The sequence below is a fragment of the Euphorbia lathyris genome, chromosome 4, assembly GCF_963576675.1.
Source record: "Euphorbia lathyris chromosome 4, ddEupLath1.1, whole genome shotgun sequence".
In the NCBI taxonomy this organism is placed as follows: domain Eukaryota; kingdom Viridiplantae; phylum Streptophyta; class Magnoliopsida; order Malpighiales; family Euphorbiaceae; genus Euphorbia; species Euphorbia lathyris.
The window spans coordinates 44,344,574-44,369,225 of NC_088913.1; the positions used below are offsets into that span (position 1 = coordinate 44,344,574).

General features: G+C 35.7%; 1 non-coding gene across 1 annotated transcript; it reads right to left on the reverse strand.

The window, feature by feature from the left end:
- Window positions 1-22,185: 22,185 nt before the first annotated feature.
- On the reverse strand, window positions 22,186-22,292 carry LOC136228237 (small nucleolar RNA R71). Its single transcript, XR_010688566.1, has one exon. It is a non-coding gene; the product is annotated as a small nucleolar RNA R71 (small nucleolar RNA).
- Between the last annotated feature and the right edge of the window lie 2,360 nt (window positions 22,293-24,652).

Genomic DNA, 24,652 nt, shown 5'->3' on the forward strand with positions numbered 1-24,652 from the left:
TTTAGTAACCTGATAACCTTTTAGTAACCTGCTATAGCAGGTCATTTAATCAGATTTTATTAGTCTCCATCCATGGAGAGTCACCATTGAGAACTCTTCCATATATATATATATATATATATATATATATATGTTGCTTGCTTAAATTGCTCAGTAAATAATTTGTATAAGTCGACGCTGAGTAATCAGAGTGCTGAGTTGGAAGCTAACTTAAAGTGTTACTTCCCAACTCACTATTGACACAGCTCTAGTCAGTATCTGATTAAAACTGTCTCACACCTCACTCAGCCTTGCTGAACTGAAGCTGAGTTAAATTGTCAAACATTTAATTAAGTCAGCAATATTAAGCGAAAAAGTTACATTAGTTCCTAACCCCCCTCTGGAACTAATCCTACTACGTTACACGGGACCAACAAGTGGTATCAGAGCTCAGTAGCTCACTATTCAAGATAAAACTATCTTGAGCTGATCCCTGTAATGGCTGAGAACAGCACTCGTTTCCTTCTAGGAAATCAAACAACCCAAGTACTCCCTGAGGGATTATCTATTAGTCGGCCTCCTCTGTTCTTTGGGTCTAATTATACATTTTGGAAGAACAGAATGAAAAACTTCATTCAGGCAACAAATATGAGTGCATGGCTAGCTATAGTCCAAGGCCCGTATGTTCCCTATGAAACTATTGACGGTGTACAAACTGTCAAAAGCGAGGCTAAATGGTCAGAAGATGACCTTAAAAAATTACAAAATAATGCTTCAGATATCAATATGCTTCACTGTGCGTTAGATGCTGCAGAGTACAGCTGCAGAGTACAATAAGATTTCAGGTTGTGAGTCAGCACAAGAAATCTGGAAGAAGCTGGAAGTGACCTATGAAGGAACCAGCAAGGTCAAAGAGTCCAAGGTGAATCAGCATATGCGGCTATACGAGCTATTCGAGATGAATGATAATGAAGACATCTCTAAGATGAATGCAAGATTCACTAATATCATAAATGAGCTTAAGAGACTCGGCAAGAACTTCACAGAAAAAGAACAGGTGAAGAAAATCTTGAGAAGTCTCCCCAAGAGCTGGCAAGCTAAGAAGACAGCTGTTGAAGAAGCTCAGGACCTGACCACGTAAAAGTATGATGAGCTCATCGGTTCTCTGCTGACCCATGAGATCTCTATGAAAAACTTTAAGGCTAAAGAAAAAACTAAGGACAAGAAGCAAAAATCTCTTGTCATGAGAGCCGACTCAATCGAAGATGACTCATCAGATGATGAGGAGATGGCCATGTTCACCAGGAAGATGAAGAAGCTGTTTAAGAAAAATGACAAGTACAGCAAAAGGTCATTCAAAAGAAACGATAAATACAAAGCCGAGTCTAGCGACAGCAGACACAAGAAGGATAGCTCAAATCCTGTTACTTGCTTTGAATGCCATCAAGCTGGGCATATCAAATCAAGCTGTCCTACCTTGAAGAAAGACAAGAAGGGAAGCAGAAAGGCAATGGTGGCCACATGGAGTGATAATGATGAGTCAACCTCATCAAAAGCTGATGCCACCGAGTCAGCAAACATCTGTTTCATGGCTGACGAATCTGCTGACCAATGTCTCTCTGAGCAAGCTGACCTCTCTGATGGATCTGACCATGAGGAACACTCAACTGAGGTAATATCTCTGCCCTTGCTCAGAAATGAAATGATTAATGCCCTGAGTGATCTCTATACACTGATCAAAAAGTGTAACAAGAAAATAAGAGCACTCAGCACGCGGTGTGATGAGATTGAAGAGGTCAAACTCAGTGACCTCCAACATCTTCTCTAGGATAATACCAGGCAAGATGAAAACTTGAAAATCATGCATGGGTTTGTCTCTGAAGTCCAATCAGACTCTAAAAAGCTGAGAAAGGACATCACATCCATACAGAACCAGCTGAGTTCATCGGCTAAGAAAAGGTTATATTCAAAGACTGAGTATTCGGGTACTAGTCAGCAAAGACGGTACACTCAGCAGAACAGTCAGTGTGACTGTTGTGGGAAGAAAGGACACACGATAAAAGTGTGTTGGTATGCTTAGCACCATCGTGCTGACCAAAAATGGAAACACCCCCAAAAGGTAGTTTCTTGTTACTTCTGTGGAAAAGATGGCCACACCATAAATGTATGCCGTCATAAAATCAAATATGATGCATCACCTGTTGACTCTAATAAACGAGGACCCAAAAAGAATTGGGTACCTAAAGATAACTAGTTCAATTGCAGGTGAGCCTGAGGTGCGCGAAGAAGTCAAAGTTATGGTACATTGACAGCGCATGCTCTAGGCATATGACTGGTGATGAAACTCAGTTCATCACACTTGTGCATAAACAAGGAGGAAGTGTAAGTTTTGGAGACAACAAAAGGGGAAGATAGTAGGGTCAGGTACCGTTGGAGGTAATCCTACTACTGAGTCAGTCTCCCTAGTCAGAGGTCTTAAATATAACCTACTGAGCGTAGCTCAGCTGTGTGACAGCGGTAGAAAGGTTGTATCTGATGCCACTGAGTGCAAAATACTCGAGGGAAAAACAAATGAATTGATTTTAACTGCCCCTCGTGTTGGCAACGTTTTTATGCTAAACTTAGAAAAGACATTTTCAAAGAATATATACTTAGTGTCAAAGGAAGATAATTCCTGGCTATGGCATAGGAGACTTGGTCATGTAAGCATGGACCTCCTAGCCAAATTAGCAAGAAAGCAATTAGTTGACGGATTGCCCAAACTCAGATTTGAGAAGGATCAATTGTGTAATGCTTGTCAACAAGGTAAACAAACTAAAAAATATTTTCAAAGCAAAAATATTGTCTCAACCAAGCGTCCACTAGAGTTACTACACTTGGATCTTTTCGGACCAGTCCAGCCGCTGAGCTTGGGTGGTAAGAGATTGTCCTTGGTCATTGTAGATGACTTTTCTCAGTACACTTGGATCATCCTACTGAGTAGCAAGGATGAAGCTTTTGAGATGTTTTCAACATTGGTTAGAAAACTTGAAAATGATAAAGACCTTAAACTAGCTCACATCCGAAGTGATAATGGTGGAGAATTCAAAAATCAACAATTTGATGAATTCTATGAAGCCAGCGGCATTGACCACAATTTTTCTGCTCCTAGAACTCCTTAACAAAATGGGATAGTTGAAAGGAAAAACAGAACCTTAGTTGAAATAGCTAGGACAATGCTGAGTGAGAATAGGCTTCCAAAGTATTTCTGGGGTGAAGCTGTCAACACGGCGTGTTATATACTCAATAGGGCTCTAGTCAGACCTAAACTTAAGAAAACCCCCTATGAACTTTGGAAAGGATGAAAACCCAACATTGGATATTTTCGTGCCTTTGGTTGCAAATGTTTTATTTTAAATACTAAAGACAACCTTGCTAAGTTTGATTCAAAAGTTGATGAAGCTATTTTCTTAGGGTACTCAACAAACAGCAAAGCATATAGGGTGTTTAATAAACGAACTCAGGTCTTAGAAGAGTCTGTACATGTTGAGTTCGATGAAACTGAGAGAGTAGTGAGCACAAGTTATAACTGGCACTCTGCCAGAAGTGAGGGAAAAAGAGCGGGAAATGAAGATGTTCTGTCAAAATTGACAAGCCAGGTAGAACAGCTGGCTAGACAGCTCGGCAAGATAAATGTGTCCTCGATCCACAACGAACCACCATTTAATGACATTTGTGATTTTTGTGGAGGCCTTCATTTCAGCATCAACTGTCTCGGAGTTAAGCAGGGAAAGGGTGCACAGGCGGAATGTGATTATGCAGGGTATAATCAGAGGAATCCACCTAACCCGTATTCTAACACGTATAATCCTGCCACAAGAAATCATCCGAATTTCGGATGGACAGGCTAGCCCAACCAGCAAGAACAACCGAGATATCAACAACAGCAAGGAGGACACTACCAGAGGCAACCTCAGCAACATTATAAACAACCTGTTCCACCAAAGGAAGATATAGAGCCAGATATGAAGACGATGATGATGCAGTTCATGAAACAGACACAAGCATCAATTAAAAATCTGGAAACACAAGTCCACCAATTAGCTGCATCTACGTCAAAAGGGAAGGGAATAATGCCAAGCAACACAGAGCCAAATCCAAAGGGCGATGTCATGGCGATCACCCTAAGATCTGGTAAGCAAACTCAACCCATTATATCGACTGATGAAAATGATGAATGCGTAGAAATATCCGAAGAAACTGAAGGAGAAAAGGAACAGACTGTTCCTAGTCAAGAAGAAACCAGGAAGACAAAATCTACCAGTGAGCAGAATCAAAAGGAAAGTGGAAAGATGTACAAGCCACCTCCGCCATATGTTCCGCCTGTGCCATATCCAACGTGGTTGATCAACAAAAATCTGGAAGAATAGAATTCTAAAGTGTTAGACACCTTAAGGAAATTGCACATCAACATTCTGTTTGTAGAAGCACTTGCACAGATGCCGTCGTATGCGAAGTTCTTGAAAGATCTCCTATCAAACAAAAAGAAGCTAGAAAACATATCGATGATCCAACTCAACAGAGATTGTTCTTCAATACTCCAAAACAAGCAGCAACTACCTAAAAAGCTGAAAGATCCAGTGAGTTTTTCTATTCCTTGTTCAATTGGAAAGCTAAATATTGAAAATGCACTATGTGACCTAGGAGCTAGCATTAACCTAATGCCTTATTCTGTATATGCTAAACTTGGATTAGGAGAACCTCAGCCTACTCGTATGTCAATTCAGTTGGTCGATCGATCAGTATGTTATCCTAGGGGAGTGGTGGAAGATGTGTTAGTAAAAGTAGGAAAATTCATCTTCCCTGTTGATTTTATCATAATGGACATAGATGAAGACCTGCATGTTTCTATTATCCTAGGTCGACCATTTTTAGCCACGGGTAGAGCATTGATAGATGTGGGAGAGGGACAACTATTCTTAAGGATTAATGGGGAGGAAGTCATTTTCAAAATGAACGAGGCAATGAGACGAGCTAACAATAATAATGACACATGTTGTTTCTTGGATGAGTTTCAAAGTCTTTCTACTTTGCAGGAACAGGACACTCTGGAGACTCTATTGGGAGAAGAAGTGAACTTATGTAAAGGAACAAGCTGTTCCATTGAATCCAACTTACCTACACCTCCTCTCGATCCTACTGTTCCTACTCATCAAGAACCATCGGAGATACCAACTGTGCCAGTGTCTAAACCAAAATTGAAACCGTTACCTGCACACCTCGAGTATGCCTTCCTGGAACCACCCAGCGGGAGTCTAGTTATTATATCCTCAAAGTTAACTCCGGATCAGAAAGCACAGCTCATGGAAGTTCTGCGAAGGAACAAGGATGCAATCACATGGAAAATTGATGATATCAAAGGTATCAGTCCGGCAGTCTGTGTCCACAGAATCTTGATGGAGAAGGAGAACAAGCCATCTGTCCAGCCGCAGTATAGACTGAACCCCCACATGAAGGAGGTTGTGCGAAAGGAGGTGATCAAGCTTCTGGATGCCGGCATTATTTACCCAATTTCTGATAGTGTGTGGACCAGCCCTGTTCACAGTGTACCAAAGAAGGGAGGAACAACCGTAGTACTCAATGAGAAAGACGAGTTGGTTCCCACGAGAACAATAACAGGATGGCAAGTTTGTGTGGATTATAGAAAGCTCAACGAAGCCATAAGGAAGGATCACTTTCCTTTGCCCTTCATTGACCAGATGTTAGAACGGTTAGCAGGGTATGCATCAATTTAGAGTCGTATTAAATATTACCCCCTTCATGCAATTGATTTATATCCTCACACAAACGTAATGTAACGTAACATAAATATCACTGAACAGAAAACTTTACGGAACTCAAACATCACTGCATAGAAATATTACTAAACTGAAACATTACTAAAATGAAACATCACTGAACTGAAATATTTTGAATTGAAACGTCACTCAACTGAAACATCACTCAACTGAAACATTACTGAACTGAAACATTACTGAACTAAAACATCACTGAACTGAAACATCACTAAACAGAAATATTACTGAACTCAAATATTACTGAGCTGAAACATCACGAAACTGAAACATCACTGATCTAAAACATTACTGAACTCCAACATTACTGAATTGAAACGTTACTAAACTAAAACATTACTGAACTGAAACATCACTCAATTGAAATATTACTGAACTGAAATATCACTCAACTGAAACATTACTGAACTGAAATATTATTAAAATAAACATTACTAAACAAAAACATCACTTAACTGAAATATTATTGAACTGAAACATTACTGAACTGAAACGCCACTGAACTGAAGCACCACTGAACTGAAATATTACTAAACTGAAACATTATTGAACTGAAATGTCACTAAAATGAAATATTACTAAATTGAATATCACTGAACCGAAACATCACTCAACTGAAACATTAATGAACAAGAATATTACTGAACTGAAATATTATTGAACTGAAATACTACTAAACTGAAACATTATTCAATTGAAACATTACTGAACTGAAACCTCACTAAACTAAAACATTATCGAATTGAAACATTACTAAACAGAAACATTGCTGAACTGAAACATTACTGAACTGAAATATTACTGAACTAAAACATCATTGAACTGAAATATTACTTAACTGAAACATCACTAAACTGAAACATCACTGCACTGAAACATCACTGAACTGAAATATTACTAAACTAAAACATTACTGAACTGAAATACCACTAAACTGAAATATTACTAAACTGAATATCACTGACCAAAACATCACTGAATCGAAACATCACTGAACTAAATCATCACTAAACTAAAATATTACTAAACTGAAACCTTACTCAACTGAAACATTACTGAACTGAAACATCATTGAACTGAAACATTACCGAATTGAAACATTACTAAACTGAAATATTACTAAACTGAAATATTACTGAACTAAAACATCACTGAACTGAAATATTACTGAATTGAAACATCACTAAACTGAAACATCACTGAACTGAAACATCATTGAACTGAAATATTAAAAAACCGAAACATCACTAAATTGAAACATTACTGAACTAAAAGATTACTAAACTGAAACATTACTGAACTGAAACATCATTGAACTGAAACATTACTGAACTGAAATATTACTAAACTAAAATATCACTGAACTGAAATATTATTGAACTGAAACATCACTCAACTGAAACATCACTAAACTGAAATATTACTGAACTGAAACATCACTGAACTCAAATAGTACTTAACTAAAACATCACTCAACTGAAATAATACTGAACTCAAAGATTACTAAACTGAAACATTACTGAACTAAAACATTACTAAACTCAAATATTACTGAACTGAAATGTTACTGACTTCAAACATAACTGAACTCAAACATCACTCAATTGAAACATTACTGAACTGAAATATTACTAAACTGAAATATTATTGAAATAAAACATCACTAAATTGAAACATTACTGAACTGAAATATTACTGAACTAAAACATCACTGAACTGAAACATTACTGAACTAACAGATTACTAAACTGAAACATTACTGAACTGAAACATTACTAAACTCAAATATTATTGAACTGAAATATTACTGAACTCAAACATAACTGAACTCAAACATCACTCAACTGAAACATTACTGAACTGAAATATTATTAAACTGAAATACTACTAAACTGAAACATCATTCAACTAAAACATTATTGAACTGAAACATTACTGAACTGAACGTTACTGAACTGAAACATCACTAAACTGAAATATTACTAAACTAAAACATCACTTAACTGAAATATTACTGAACTGAAACATTACTGAACTAAAACTCTACTGAACTGAAACACCACTGAATTGAAATATTACTAAACTGAAACATTACTGAAGTGAAACATCACGAAATTGAAACATCACGAAACTGAAACATCACTGAACTGAAACATCATTGAACTGAAACATCACTTAACTGAAACATCACTGAATTGAAACATTACTGAACTGAAACATTACTGAACTGAAATATTACTAAACTGAAACATCACTAAACCAAAATATAACTAAACTGAAAGATTAGTCAACTAAAACATAACTAAACTGAAATATTACTAAACTAAAACATCACTGAATTGAAACATTACTGAAATTGAACATTACTAAACTAAAACATTACTGAACTGAAACACCACTTAACTGAAACATTGCTGAACTCAAACATTACTGAATTGAAACATTACTAAACTGAAACATTACTAAATTGAATCATCAGCCAACTGAAACATTACTAAACTGAAACATCACTCAACTGAAATATTACTGAACTAAAACATTACCGAACTAAAACATTAATGAACTCAAACATTACTGAACTCAAACATCACTGAACTTAAACATTACTGAATTGAAACATTACTGAACTAAAATATTACTGAACTGAAACATCACTCAATTGAAACATCAGTCAACTGAAATATTACTGAACTGAAACATTACTGAACTCCTACACCACTGAACAGAAAAATTACTGAACTGAAACATCACTAAACTGAAACATTACTAAACTGAATCATTACTGAAATGAAACATCACTCAACTGAAATATTACTAAACTAAAACATCATTGAACTGAATATTACTGAAATGAAATATCACTAAAATGAAACATCACTAAACTGAAACATCACTCAAATGAAATATTATTGAACTGAAATATTACTGAACTGAAATATTACTGAACTGAAACATTACTAAACTGAAACATCACTGAACTGAAACATCACTAAATTGAAATATTATTAAACTGAATATCACTCAACCGAAACATCACTGAACCAAAACATAACTGAACTGAAACATCACAAAATTGAAACATTACTCAACTCAAACATTACTCCACTTAAACATTATGAACTGAAATATTCACGTAAAGTAACGTGACATAGCGTAATGTAACGTAACGTAGCGTAACATAATGTAACGTAGCATAACGTAACGTAACGTAATGTAACGTAACGTAACGTAACATAATGTAACGTAACGTAACATAAAGTAACGTAACATAATGTAACACAATATAACATAACGTAACGTAATGTAACGTAACGTAACGTAACGTAACTAGGGATGGTAACGGGTAGTGTACCCGCGGGTACCCGGCACTACTCGACCCTAATGGGACTACCCGTACCCTGTATAAAAGGGTATGGGACGGGTTATGGGATCAAAATCATTACACGTTAGGGTAATGGGACGGGTATGGGAATACCCCCTAAGGTACCTAGTATCCGTTACCCGTCATAAAAAAATTATATTAATAAATATCATTGTTTTTTAGATGTAACATATGAAATTTAAACCCCCAACCATTTATTTTTCAACAATTGAGTGAAACCACTAAGCTACTTTATTCTTATTAATTAAGGTTCAATTTATTCAATTTTTAGATTGATGATTTATTAGATTTATAGTTTGTTAAATTTGTAACGTAACGTAACTTCACACAACATGACGTAACTTCACATAACGTAATGTAATTTAAGGTAACGTAACATAACGTAAGGTGACGTGACGTGACATAACGTAACGTAAGGTGACGTGACGTAATGTAATGTAACGTGACGTGATGTGACGTAACGTAACGTAACGTGACGTGATATAACGTAACGTAACGTAACGTAACGTAACGTAACATGACGTAACGTAATGTTACGTAATAAATACAAGATCAATGTATAAATCTTTAGGATTGTAAGCTCAATCTGTAAATCGTTACGATTGTAAGCTCAATTTAAAAATCCTTAGCTTTTTTTATTTCTTTAAGCTTTCATTTATCTATAAACAGTAATTGAGCTTACAATCCCTAACGTAACATAACGTAACCTAACATAACGTAATGTAACATAATATAATGTAACATTACCTAAACAATCATTGAGCTTACAATCCCTAATATAACATAACGTAACATAACGTAATATAATGTAACGTAAATTAACACAACTTAATGTAATGTAACCTAAATTAGCACAACTTATCGTAACGTAACTTAACATAATATAACTTATGATAACTTAACGAAACTTAACGTAATACAACTTAGCACAACTTAACGTAACGTAACTTAGTGTAATGTAACGAAACGTAAATTAGCGCAACTTAACGTAACGTAACCTAAATTAGCGTAACTTAACATAATGTAACATAATGTAACTTAACCAAATATAACATAATACAACTTAGCGTAAGTTAACGTAATGTAACTAAGTTGTAAAAAGATTTAATGTAAGCTCAATTTATAAATCCTTAGGAATGTAAGCTCAATTTATAAATCTTTAGAATTATAAGCTCAATTTGTAAATCCTTAGAATTGTAAGCTCAATTTGTAAATCCTTAGAATTGTAAGCTGTAAATCCTTAATTTTTTTTTTATTTCTTTAAGCTTTCATTTATTTATAAACAATCATTTAGCTTACAATCCCTAACATAACGTAACACAATAAATATAAGCTCAATTTATAAGTCTTTAGGATTGTAAGCTCAATCTAAATCCTTAGGATTGTAAGCTTTCATTTATTTATAAACAATCATTGAGCTTAAGTTACCTAACGTAATGTAACTTAACGTCACGTAACTTTACGCGACGTTAATAAATACAAGCTCAATTTATAAATCCTTAGTATTGTATGCTCAATTTATAAATCCTTAAGATTATTAGCTCAATTTGTAAATTCATAGTATTGTAAGCTCAATTTATAAATCCTTAAAATTATAAGCTCAATTTGTAAATTCTTAGTTTTTTTTATTTCTTTAAGCTTTCTTTTATTTATAAACAATCATTAAGCTGACAATCTCTAATGTAACGTAGTGTAATAAATATAACCTCAATTTATAAATCCTTAGAATTGTAAACTCAATTTATGAACTCTTAGGATTGTAAGCTCAATTTGTAAATCCTTAGGATTGGATGCTCAATTTGTAAATCCTTAGGTTTTTTTATTTCTTTAAGCTTTCCTTTATTTATAAACAACCATTAAGCTTACATGTTTAGGATTCATATATTCTGATGCCATATTAATGATAATAATAAATGTATAATGTCATTCATTTAGATGTCGTATTAAATATTACTCCCTCTATGCAATTGATTTATATCCCCGCACAAACGTAATGTAATATAATGTAACATAAAGTAACGTAAAAAATATAAACTCAATTTATTAATGATTTTCAAATCTGATATTTCCATTTTAATAATTTTAGAATAGTACTATTTGAATAGAAAATTTTTATGGATAGAATAGAGAGAAAATAATTTGACCGTACATGAATATTTGTATAGATGAAATATAATTAATAGGTTTGTATCTCCTTTTCTTCATTTTCACTATTTCCAAAAGATTTTATGTGTTTCTCTTAACGATGGTATTAAATGTTTTGGTTCCTTTTTTGTTGATCAATTTTTCATTTTTCATTTTATTATTTAAAACACAAAACCATCTTTACGGTTCTTTACTATAATTTTAATGTTAATATAATTTTATGGTTTTAGTAAATTTTCATCATATTATTATGATTCCAAATTTTAACATTTAATTTTATTTAGAAACTTTGATATATTAGTAAATTGAAATATTTAAATTTAGTCAAATTATTACATCTAGAATTTTGATATTTAATTTTAGAAAAAAATATGAAAATAAAATTTGTGATTTGTTCGATTTATAACAACAGTCATGTGTTTTGAAAATTTATTAAAAAAGATTTGAAGTTGGTAAATATTCTAGTTAAAAGATATGTGAGTCATTTTTTGTTTGGAGATAACATCCAAATTTAACCCTAACATTTTATGGAAGTGTAGGGATGTAAACGGGGCGGGGTGGGGGGATGCATTTCCCATCCCCGTCCCCGACTAGTCGGGGATTCCCCATCCCCATCCCCGCAAGTTAGATGGGGACAAATTTGTCCCCATCCCCATCCCACGGGGAATCCCCGTCCTCATGGGGATCCCCATTCCCGCTTAAAAACATTTTTTTCGTATTCCACATCCCTGTCCTCACAGGAAATCACCATTTATATTTTTAAAAAATCAGTATATGTTTCTTTTCTCCTTTCTAATTCTAGGTTTTGTTCGAAAAGAATGACAAAGATATTTGTCTTTCGTCTAGTTTAGGTTAGGAAATATATCCGTTTAGTCATTGGCTAATATTTTATTTATCCTATTTAATTTTTTATTTGAAAATAAGTCTAATTAATTTAAGTTAAATGTTACAAATTATAATATTTTAAAGTACAATTTAATTATAATGGAGAATAATTGGGGATCCATATGGGATTCCCCATTGGGGATTAATGGGACGGGGTCGGAGATCTCCACGGGACGGGGATACCATTTCCCATGCCCGTTAAGGGATATAAAATTATCCTCATCCCCGTCCCATGGAGATTCTTATCGGTGATTCCTCGTCCCCATCGGAATGGGGAATCCCCACCCCACTTGCATCTCTAGGAAAGTGCATAATAGCTCTAACATATAAAATGATGCAAATTAACCCTCATGTGTCAAAGAAATCAATTTTTAGCCTTATTTTACTAAAAAAATTTAAAAAATTGATTTTACTGTTATTTAATTGTCATATCGAACCTTCCAAAAATATTGTTATTTAATATGGAATGAATTTAAATTATCATTGTAAAGTCTTCTCCTTTGTATTATTATGTATAACATAATGTAAAGAAATAGAAAAGCTACTGGTAATAGTTTTTCTAGTTCGAATATTAGTGTTGTGTAAACAATTCATATTATTAATATTGATAGTTATTAATAAAATATTATATTAAAATTGTAAAACGAAAACTTGAAAGGTGAAACAAAAATAAAAAACAAAAAAAGTGAAAATCGGTAAAAATATGAAAACAGAAGTGAGAGCCGGTTCTGACAATTTAGGGGCCCTAAGAAAAATAAGTAACAAAGCTCTTTTTAATAATAAAAATTTTATACATAATAAAATAGGCCTTTTAATTTTTTTATTAACGGAGTTTCGAAAAGAAATAGGTCATACTATATAATTTTATCACTATTTATACTGAAAAAAAATTAAATTTCATATATACATATAAAGCTAAAAAAAAAAATTTGGGCCCCCTCCAGCCCTGGGCCCTAGGTCGGCGCACCCCCGGCCTAAGCCCAGGACCGGCCCTGACAGAAGCAAACACGGAACAAAAGTAAAAATGAGAAAAACGTTAAGTGCAAAAAAATGCCAAAACATGAAAAACAAAATATAACATTATATACTTTAAGTTAGTGATAGAAAAGTATTTTATATGACAAACAAACATCGTAAAATATTTTCTAGTATCGTTGTCAAACAATGAAAAAGAAAAATATACAAAACCAAATTATACAAAACCAAATTAAAAATTAAAATAAAATCAAAACTAACGAAACAGTGCATAATACTATAAATAATAGTAAGCAATACAGTTAATGGAATATATAATAATTTTTCTTAATTTTTTCAATTGAATTCTTTCTCAGCACTCAAATTCGTGTGTATAGTACTAATTACTTGCAAATACAAAGTTTAAGTATTTGAATAGATTAATAAAAAACAGCAATGAAAACAACATTATATTTTTGGTCGGATATCCAAATAGATTTATTGACAATTTTATGTACCAATTATTTTTATGATGAATTTATTATGGAGAGAGTAAGTATTTTTGAAAAATGTGGACAATCATTTATTATAGAGAGAAATTTTCTTAAAAAACAGAAAATAAATTTATTAAGGAGAGAGAAATATATTTTTAGTAACCTGATAACCTTTTAGTAACCTGCTATAGCAGGTCATTTAATCAGATTTTATTAGTCTCCATCCATGAAGAGTCACCATTGAGAACTCTTCCATATATATATATATATATATATATATATATATATATATATATGTGTGTGTGTGTGTGTGTGTGTGTGTGTGTGTATGTTGCTTGTTTAAATTGCTCAGTAAATAATTTGTATAAGTCGACGCTGAGTAATCAGAGTGCTGAGTTGGAAGCTAACTTAAAGTGTTACTTCCCAACTCACTATTGACACAGCTCTAGTCAGTATCTGATTAAAGCTGTCTCACACCTCACTCAGCCTTGCTGACCTGAAGCTGAGTTAAATTGTCAAACATTTAATTAAGTCAGCAATATTAAGCGAAAAAGTTAGATTAGTTCCTAACCCCCCTGGAACTAATCCTACTACGTTACACGGGACCAACAAGTGGTATCAGAGCTCAATAGCTCACTATTCAAGATAAAACTATCTTGAGCTGATCCCTGTAATGGCTGAGAACAGCACCCGTTTCCTTCCAGGAAATCAAACAACCCAAATACTCCCTGAGGGATTATCTATTAGTCGGCCTCCTCTGTTCTTTGGGTCTAATTATACATTTTGGAAGAACAGAATGAAAAACTTCATTCAGGCAACAAATATGAGTGCATGGCTAGCTATAGTCCAATGCCTGTATGTTCCCTATGAAACTATTGACGGTGTACAAACTGTCAAAAGCGAGGCTAAATGGTCAGAAGATGACCTTAAAAAATTACAAAATAATGCTTCAGATGTCAATATGCTTCAATGTGCGTTAGATGCTGCAGAGTACAGCTGCAGAGTACAATAAGATTTCAGGTTGTGAGTCAGCACAAGAAATCTGGAAGAAGCTGGAAGTGACCTATGAAGGAACCAACAAGGTCAAAGAGTCCAAGGTGAATCGGCATATGCGGCTATACGAGCTATTCGAGATGAATGACAATGAAGACATCTCTGAGATGAATGCAAGATTCACTAATATCATAAATGAGCTTAAGAGACTCGGCAAGAACTTCACAGAAAAAGAACAGGTGAAGAAAATCTTGAGAAGTCTCCCCAAGAGCTGGCAAGCTAAGAAGACAGCTGTTGAAGAAGCTCAGGACCTGACCACGTACAAGTATGATGAGCTCATTGGTTCTCTGCTGACCCATGAGATCTCCATGAAAAACTTTGAGGCTAAAGAAAAAACTAAGGACAAGGAGCAAAAATCTCTTGTCATGAGAGCCGACTCAACAGAAGCTGACTCATCAGATGATGAGGAGATGGCCATGTTCACCAGGAAGATGAAGAAGCTGTTTAAGAAAAATGACAAGTACAGCAAAAGGCCATTCAAAAGAAACGATAAATACAAAGCCGAGTCTAGCGACAGCAGACACAAGAAGGACAGCTCAAAGCCTGTTACTTGCTTTGAATGCCATCAAGCTGGGCATATCAAATCAAGCTGTCCTACCTTGAAGAAAGACAAGAAGGGAAGCAGAAAGGAAATGGTGGCCACATGGAGTGATAGTGATGAGTCAACCTCATCAAAAGCTGATGCCACCGAGTCAGCAAACATCTGTTTCATGGCTGACGAATCTGCTGACCAATGTCTCTCTGAGCAAGCTGACCTCTCTGATGGATCTGACCATGAGGAACACTCAACTGAGGTAATATCTCTGCCCTTGCTCAGAAATGAAATGATTAATGCCCTGAGTGATCTTTATACACTGATCAAAAAGTGTAACAAGAAAATAAGAACACTCAGCACGCAGTGTGATGAGATTGAAGAGGTCAAACTCAGTGACCTCCGACATCTTCTCTAGGACAATACCAGGCAAGATGAAAACATGCATGGGTTTGTCTCTGAAGTCCAATCAGACTCTAAAAAGCTGAGAAAGGACATCACATCCATACAGAACCAGCTGAGTTCATCGGCTAAGAAAAGGTTATATTCAAAGACTGAGTATTCTGGTACTAGTCAGCAAAGACGGCACACTCAGCAGAACAGTCAGTGTGACTGTTGTGGGAAGAAAGGACACACGATAAAAGTGTGTTGGTATGCTTAGCACCATCGTGCTGACCAAAAATGGAAACACCACCAAAAGGTAGTTTTTTGTTACTTCTGTGGAAAAGATGGCCACACCATAAATGTATGCCGTCACAAAATCAAATATGATGCATCACCTGTTGACTCTAATAAACGAGGACCCAAAAAGAATTGGGTACCTAAAGATAACTAGTTCAATTGCAGGTGAGCCTGGGGTGCGCGAAGAAGTCAAAGTTATGGTACATTGACAGCGCATGCTCTAGGCATATGACTGGTGATGAAACTCAGTTCATCACACTTGTGCATAAACAAGGAGGAAGTGTAAGTTTTGGAGACAACAAAAGGGGAAGATAGTAGGGTCAGGTACCGTTGGAGGTAATCCTACTACTGAGTCAGTCTCCCTAGTCAGAGGTCTTAAATATAACCTACTGAGCGTAGCTCAGCTGTGTGACAGCGGTAGAAAGGTTGTATTTGATGCCACTGAGTGCAAAATACTCGAGGGAAAAACAAATGAATTGATTTTAACTGCCCCTCGTGTTGCCAACGTTTTTATGCTAAACTTAGAAAAGACATTTTCAAAGAATATATACTTAGTGTCAAAGGAAGATAATTCCTGGCTATGGCATAGGAGACTTGGTCATGTAAGCATGGACCTCCTAGCCAAATTAGCAAGAAAGCAATTAGTTGAGGGATTGCCCAAACTCAGATTTGAGAAGGATCAATTGTGTAATGCTTGTCAGCAAGGTAAACAAACTAAAAAATATTTTCAAAGCAAAAATATTATCTCAACCAAGTGTCCACTAGAGTTACTACACTTGGATCTTTTCGGACCAGTCCAGCCGCTGAGCTTGGGTGGTAAGAGATTTTCCTTCGTCATTGTAGATGACTTTTCTCAGTACACTTGGATCATCCTGCTGAGTAGCAAGGATGAAGCTTTTGAGATGTTTTCAACATTGGTTAGAAAACTTGAAAATGATAAAGACCTTAAACTAGCTCACATCCGAAGTGATAATGGTGGAGAATTCAAAAATCAACAATTTGATGAATTCTGTGAAGCCAGGGGCATTGACCACAATTTTTCTACTCCTAGAACTCCTTAACAAAATGGGGTAGTTGAAAGGAAAAACAGAACCTTAGTTGAAATAGCTAGGACAATGCTGAGTGAGAATATGCTTCCAAAGTATTTCTGGGGTGAAGCTGTCAACACGACGTGTTATATACTCAATAGGGCTCTAGTCAGACCTAAACTTAAGAAAACCCCCTATGAACTTTGGAAAGGATGAAAACCCAACATTGGATATTTTCGTGCCTTTGGTTGCAAATGTTTTATTTTAAATACTAAAGACAACCTTGCTAAGTTTGATTCAAAAGTTGATGAAGCTATTTTCTTAGGGTACTCAACAAACAACAAAGCATATAGGGTGTTTAATAAACGAACTCAGGTCTTAGAAGAGTCTGTACATGTTGAGTTCGATGAAACTGACCCTGCAGGGAAAACAAGTCAGCCTACCGAAGATGACACATGCTCAGCTTCCGCTGACCAAAATAGAGCCACTGAGTCACAACCTCAAGGGCTGGCCAAAGGTAAGAACGAACCTAAAATTATCTTTGCTGACCAATATAATCCTGCAGAGATTATTGAAACACCGACTCCTGAAAACTCCACACTGCCAAAAGAGATCAAGGTTCCAAGAGGACACTCAGAGAAGTCCATTCTTGATGTTACTAAGAACACCCTGATGACCAGAAATCAACTCAGGAGATATCTCAGTAATGTTGCGTTCGTCTCAGTTCTTAAACCGAAAAACTTTTCAGAAGCTGAGCATGATGAATTCTGGATAAATGCTATGCAAGAGGAACTTGATCAATTCAAGAGAAACGAAGTATGGGATTTAGTGCCTAAACCGAAGAATCAAAAGACCATAGGAACAAAATGGGTATTCGCAACAAGCTAGATGAACAGGGAAACGTAGTCAGGAACAAAGCCAGACTTGTAGCTCAAGGTTACAGTCAGCAGGAAGGTATTGACTATGGTGAGACTTTTGCACCCGTAGCTAGATTAGAAGCAATAAGGATATTGTGTGCATATGCTAGCTTTATGAATTTTAAATTGTTCCAAATGGATGTCAAAAGTGCATTTCTTAATGGAGCTATAAATAAAGAGGTTTATGTTAGTCAGCCTCTAGGGTTTGAGGATCCAAAATTCCCAAATCATGTTTATAAACTCAAAAAGGCTCTGTATGGCCTGAAGTAAGCACCACGTGTTTGGTACGAAAGGCTGACCAGCTTTCTGCTGACCAGGAACTATGTCAGAGGAAAAGCTGACACAACTTTATTCATTAAGAAAAAGGGTAAAGATACCCTGTTGGCACAAATATATGTAGATGATATTATCTTTGGTGCTACTAATGAGTCTATGTGCAAGGAATTTAGCAAATAGATGCAAACTGAGTTTGAAATGTCAATGATGGGAGAACTCAACTTCTTCCTTGGACTTCAAATCAAACAAGGCAAGAATGGCATCTTCATTAGTCAGACTAAGTATGCTAAGGAGATATTGAAGAAATTTGATATGGAAAGTTGTAAGCCAATATCTACCCCAATGGGTACTGACACGGTGCTCTATGCTGATGAAAAGGGTAAGTCAGTACATAGCAAATTGTATCGAGGTATGATCGGCTCTCTACTCTATCTAACGGCAAGTAGGCTAGATATTCAGTACTCAGTATCTTACTGCGCAAGATATCAAGCTCACCCTAAGGAATCTCATTACATAGCTGTAAAAAGAATCCTTAGATATTTATAAAGCTCGGTGAATGCATGTTTATGGTATCCCAATACGAACGATTTCACACTCGTTGGATACACTGACGCTGACTATGGACGAGACAAGCTTGAGCGGAAAAGCACTTCAGGAGGATGTCATTTCCTTGGAAGTTGTCTGGTGTCTTGGTTCAGTAAGAAGCAGTCGTCAGTTGCCCTGTCAACAACTGAAGCTGAGTACATTGCTGCTGGAAGCTGTGTTGCACAAGTCCTATGGATCAAGCAACAGCTGGAAGATTATGGAGTTCAAACCAAAACAATTGAAGTCAAATGTGACAACAAAAGTGCCATTGACTTATCTAAAAATCCAATCCAACACAGCAGGATGAAGCATGTCAGCATAAGGCATCACTTCATCAGAGATCATGTACTCAAGGGTGAGATCAAGCTGACCTATGTCCCAACGGATGAACAGCTTGCAGATATCTTCATGAAGGCATTGGCTCGTGAGCAGTTCAGCATACTAAGGGAAGCTATCGGTATGTCTAATCCTCTTCAATAAATTTCTGAATAAAATGAATGTTGAGTGATTATAATATGCCGAATGATTATCACAAGTTGAGTAACTGTCATATGCTGAGCAAAACTAAATGATATGAAATCACCACATGCTGAGTCGCTAGATATATATTGAGTGATTACTAAATGCTGAGTTACTTCACATGATATGAATCCCCTCTACAATAACCTACGCACTTAGAACTCTAAACGTTTAGTATCTTAGATGCTGAGTAGAACAACTTGCGTAATTAATGCTTGCATGCGTATTTAAGTAGCCACCGAAGGATGACATAAGCGTAATGATTAGAAAACCATGCGCCGAATGTGTCATTAATGCCAGAGATAACTGTCGTTGATCTATTCGAGAATGAACCGCCATTCCGACCTATCAGATCGACACGCACCAGCTATAAATAGTGGATGATTTCCCACTAACTTCTCTTTACGCTTGAAACATATCGCACTCGATCTCTCTCTCTTTGAATTCCCTAATCTTCTAACTCTCTCAAAAACCCTCAAGAACATCATGTCGAGCGATTCCCAGAACAACTCCGGCGAGCAATATGATAACGATCGCTCGGATATAAATCCTCCCTCTCCTGTTGAGCAGGAATATAACGAGACTTCCTTAGAGTCTCAATAACATATTCATGGTCAGCATGACCAAGCTATGCCTGAGGTCAGCATCCTCGGCGAAAACCCTAACACTGACCAAACAACTCCATCGAAGAAAAAGAAGGAAAAGAAAAAACCCAAGGAGAGGAAATTCTATCAGGTCTTCAACAGTATCAAAGGCCTAAACGTCTACTGTTAAGCCCAAAATATACCTAAAATATCATCAATAATTACATCAATATTGCTACGAATTTATGCTATTTATAAACTGTTTAGGAAGCTTTTACTCTCGAATATGTTTCTTTCTTGTAAGGTACATAAATATTTGGTAAAATCCAAATAGGAATGAAAAGAGCTCGAAAACAGAAGAAAAACCCTACAAAAGGAGTCGAAGACGACAGAAATTAATAACGCCAAATCGAGGACGCAAACGAAAGCTGAAAAACCGAAAAACGTTCCGTGCCGCGACCGCGGCCCCCAAATTCACGGTCGCGACACGCGTTCCCCAGCTTCTCCTTCCTTCGTTTGAAGACCATTTGATGCTCCCCCATTCTCGGTACGAGCAGGAGATTTTAGAGGCATAGTTACACACTTTCATTTTCGATGAAACGCGATCGTTCGGGTGGATAAAGACGTCCTTTCGCAACGGACACGATCCTTCACAACGGACACGACACTTCAATCAAGACTCTTCAACATCTATAAATAAAGAGTTGATGGAGAGTTGAAGATATGTAGAAAAAAGAGATTAGTATAGAATTTATGCAGAAATTCCGAATCAAGTGATTCAGAAGTTAGATTTCGATTATGTAAAAAGCAATATGCTGTACACACATTGTTTATTCAATAATAACAAGTTTAGTAGCGTTTAGACATTGTTCCAGTTTAGTTTTCATTTTGGTAGTAGACCGACCCAGTCTCTATTACGAAGATTCAACGAGAAGATTGAGTAGAGGATCCGCCCCTGAGCCTGACAAACTCTAACGAAACCCAAGGAAAGGATTGATCAACCCGTTCACTTGCAAGCCGTCGAATGTTTCCATGCTCCATGTTCTCTGTAAACTTGTATCAATTTATATTTCATCTAATAAAGTCCGTTCTATTCGATAGATTTTTATGCAGCATTTATGGTAACCAATCCACTAAAGTGACTGCTGGTGTTTTCATTAAAACGTATTTAATCCAAAATATTTACAAGGAAACTTTGTTGAACACTTAGGCAAATTATTATCTCGAAAGAGTTTTAATTTGATTAAGGGCAACTATCCCGAAAGGGTTTTGTCATGTTCAAAGCCAATTAATTAGAGGTTCCGTCATTTATTTCATCTTTATAATTCGTACAAAGTTTAAAGTTGTTTTCTTTGCTTAATGCAAACAAATACATTCGTTTACTTTTCTAAAAAGTACTAAACGTTCCTATCTTGCAAATTCATTCTTAAATCAGAATATTTTCTAACGTTTTCATACTCTAACCTAATTCTCATTCTAGCAATTTCAAAACCAAAACCGATTAAACGATTTTCCATATTATAAACCTAAAAGTAAATTTAACCGATTATAAATAAGTTTTGTTTAAAAAACGTTCCGTGTGGGATCGATATCTTTTATTACTACAAGCGTATACCGTGCACTTGCGGAAATCGCTCAACAAGTTTTTGGCGCCGTTGCCGGGGAACGCCAAAATTTTTGACAAAATTTTAAATTTTTCGTGTTTTATTACGAATCTAGGTTTATTCATACTTATTCAAACTTTTATATTTTATTTATTTTCAATTACTAACATATTTATTTTTCAAATTCTATTTTATAGGTAGTTTCGGTTCGTGCGAAATTTCAAGTTTATGCGCAGTTCTCGAAGTTCAGGCACGTCACCAGATCCTATTGACCCAGAAATTGAAAGAACTCTTAAAAAGAACAGGAAAGAAAAGAAAAAAAAACAAAACCCCAATAAAAACTAAAACTACCGAGCCAGAAGTTATGGCCACACTTATGGATTACGCTAGGCCAGGAGTGGCCGGTGTAACAAACAGTATAGTTAGACCCCAAATTAATGCACATCATTTTGAAATTAAGCCTGCGTTGCTTAATATGTTGCAAAATAATGTAACGTTTTACGGGTTACCTAACGAAAATCCTAATACCCATTTGACAAATTTCTTAGAAATTTGTGACACTTTTAAAATTACTGATGTAACTGCAGAAGCAATCAAACTTCGCCTTTTTCCTTTTACTTTGAAGGATCGAGCCAAAGAATGGTTAACTTCTATGCCAGCCGCATCAATTGAGACTTGGGAGCAATTAGCCCAAGCATTTTTATCAAAATTTTTTCCTTTAGCAAAAACTGCAAGAGTCATTAAAGAGTTAACATCTTTTTCTCAAAATGATAATGAAACTCTTTATGAGTCTTGGGAACGTTTTAAAGAACTTCAACGTTTATGCCCACACCACCAATTACCCGCCGAACTTTTAATGCAAACATTTTATAATGGACTAAATCCTACAACTAGAGGTTCATTGGACGCTATGTTTGGAGGGTTATTCATGAAGAAAACATCTGCCCAAGCAAGAGAACTTTTGGAGGAAATGGCAATCAACATCAGTATGTGGCCCGCGGAACGTGGACACGTACCATTAGCGAAACCATCATCCTCAACAACATCATCAGTTAAAGGTATAGTGAATCTTGATCCAGTAGCGATGTTGCAAGCCCAATTTTCTGCCTTATCGCACAAAATTGATAGGTTTATCGCACCGTGTGATTCTAATGGTAAGCCAATCCAAATAGATGTGGATTACGAAGGTATGAGTGAAATTGAACAGGTAAATTTTATCCAAGGGCAAAAACCAAAATAATAACCCTTATTCCAATACATATAATCCTGGATGGAGAAATCATCCTAACTTTAATTGGAGAGATAATAATAATGCTAGTGCTAATCAAAATCGTACTACTAATTATCAAAATCAATCCAGAGATACGATTAGCACTTTATCTTCTAAAATCGACAAAATTATTGATGCTATGAGCGGAAAAATAAGTAATCACGACGATGGTTTTAAACGGATCGAGAATAAATTCGATCAGCTTATTAAAAACCAATCATCTAGCATCCATAATTTGGAGATTCAAATTGGACAACTCGCTAAATCAATTCCATCCCGCAAAGAGGGAAGTCTTCTAAGCCATACGGAAGAAAATCCGAAAGAGCATGTTAAGGCTATCACTCTTCGTTCAGGGAAAAATTACTTAGGCCCGGAAATGCCCGGAAATTCGACCTTACCTAGAACTGATTTACCGAAGCCCAAAGAAGATACATTAAAACAAAAAGATGCACCAATTGACTCTAGTACAAAAACTTTTGTTCCCAAACCACCTTTTCCACACAAAGTCCGCAATAAGGACTATGACAAACAACTTTTAACATTTTTAGACAAACTTAAGAATTTGCATATTAATTTAACGTTTATGGATGCGATTACGCAAATTTCCAATTATGGTAAATTTCTCAAAGATTTAATTTCAAAGAAAATCAGTTGGGAAGGAATTTCATCCATTTCGCTAACTGAAGATTGCAGTTCGATTGTGTCAAGTAATTTGCCCACAAAACTCAAGGATCCCGGATGTTTTACCATTCCGTGTAAATTGGGAGATATGGAATTTCCCAATTGTCTCTGTGATTTAGGAGCAAGCATTAACTTGATGCCATTATCTATTTTTAATAAGTTAGGCTTAGAAGAAGACATCAAACGTACCAATATGGTTTTGCAATTAGCGGACCAAACCACTAAAAGACCATACGGTATAATTGAGGATGTTCTAGTTAAAGTTGACAAATTTATTTTTCCTACCGATTTCGTTATTTTAGATTTTGCTTATGACGTAAATTGTCCGTTAATATTTGGTAGACCGTTCATGAACACCGGACGTGCTCTAGTTGATGTGTCGGAAGGGAAAGTAGTTTTAAGAATAGGCGATGATAAGATTGAGTTTGATATGAATCAAGCGATGAAATATCCTATGGAGGATTTCGCTTGTATGAAACTTGATTTAATTGAAGAATGTGTAAATGACATTGTTCAAAAAGAAGAAATAATATAACCTATAATGAGTGAGGAACTAGAAGATAAAGACCCAGAACCTTTGATTCGAGAAGATGGACCAGTTCCGCCTTCAACTATAGTTCCACCTAAATTAGAACTTAAAGAATTACCAAGTCATTTGAGGTACGCTTTCTTAGGTGAAGGCGATTCTCTACCTATTATTATCTCTAACAAATTAACACAAGTCCAAGAAGAGAAATTGAAAGAAGTTGTTAGAAATAGGATAGGAAGTATGGGTTGGCAAATTTCAGACTTAAAAGGTATTAATCCGAGCATTGTAATGCACAGAATTCACTTAGAAGAAGATAAGCCACCTAAAGCGGATAGGCAAAGACGCCTAAATCCGAATATGAAAGAAGTAGTAAAAAACAAGATTACTAAACTTCTGGACAATGGAATCATCTACCCTATTTCGGATAGTGAATGGGTTAGTCCAATCCATTGTGTACCTAAAAAGAGAGGCATAACTGTTGTAAGGAATGAAGAAGGTCAATTAATACCTACACGAACCACCACTGGTTGGAGGGTTTGTATAGATTATAGAAATTTAAATAAAGCAACTAGGAAAGATCATTTTCCTCTTCCTTTCATTGATCAAATGATCGAAAGGATAGTTGGTCATGCTTTCTACTGTTTTCTAGATGGTTACTCCAGATTCTTTCAAATATACATTTACCTGGATGAGCAAGATAAAACAACCTTCACATGTCCT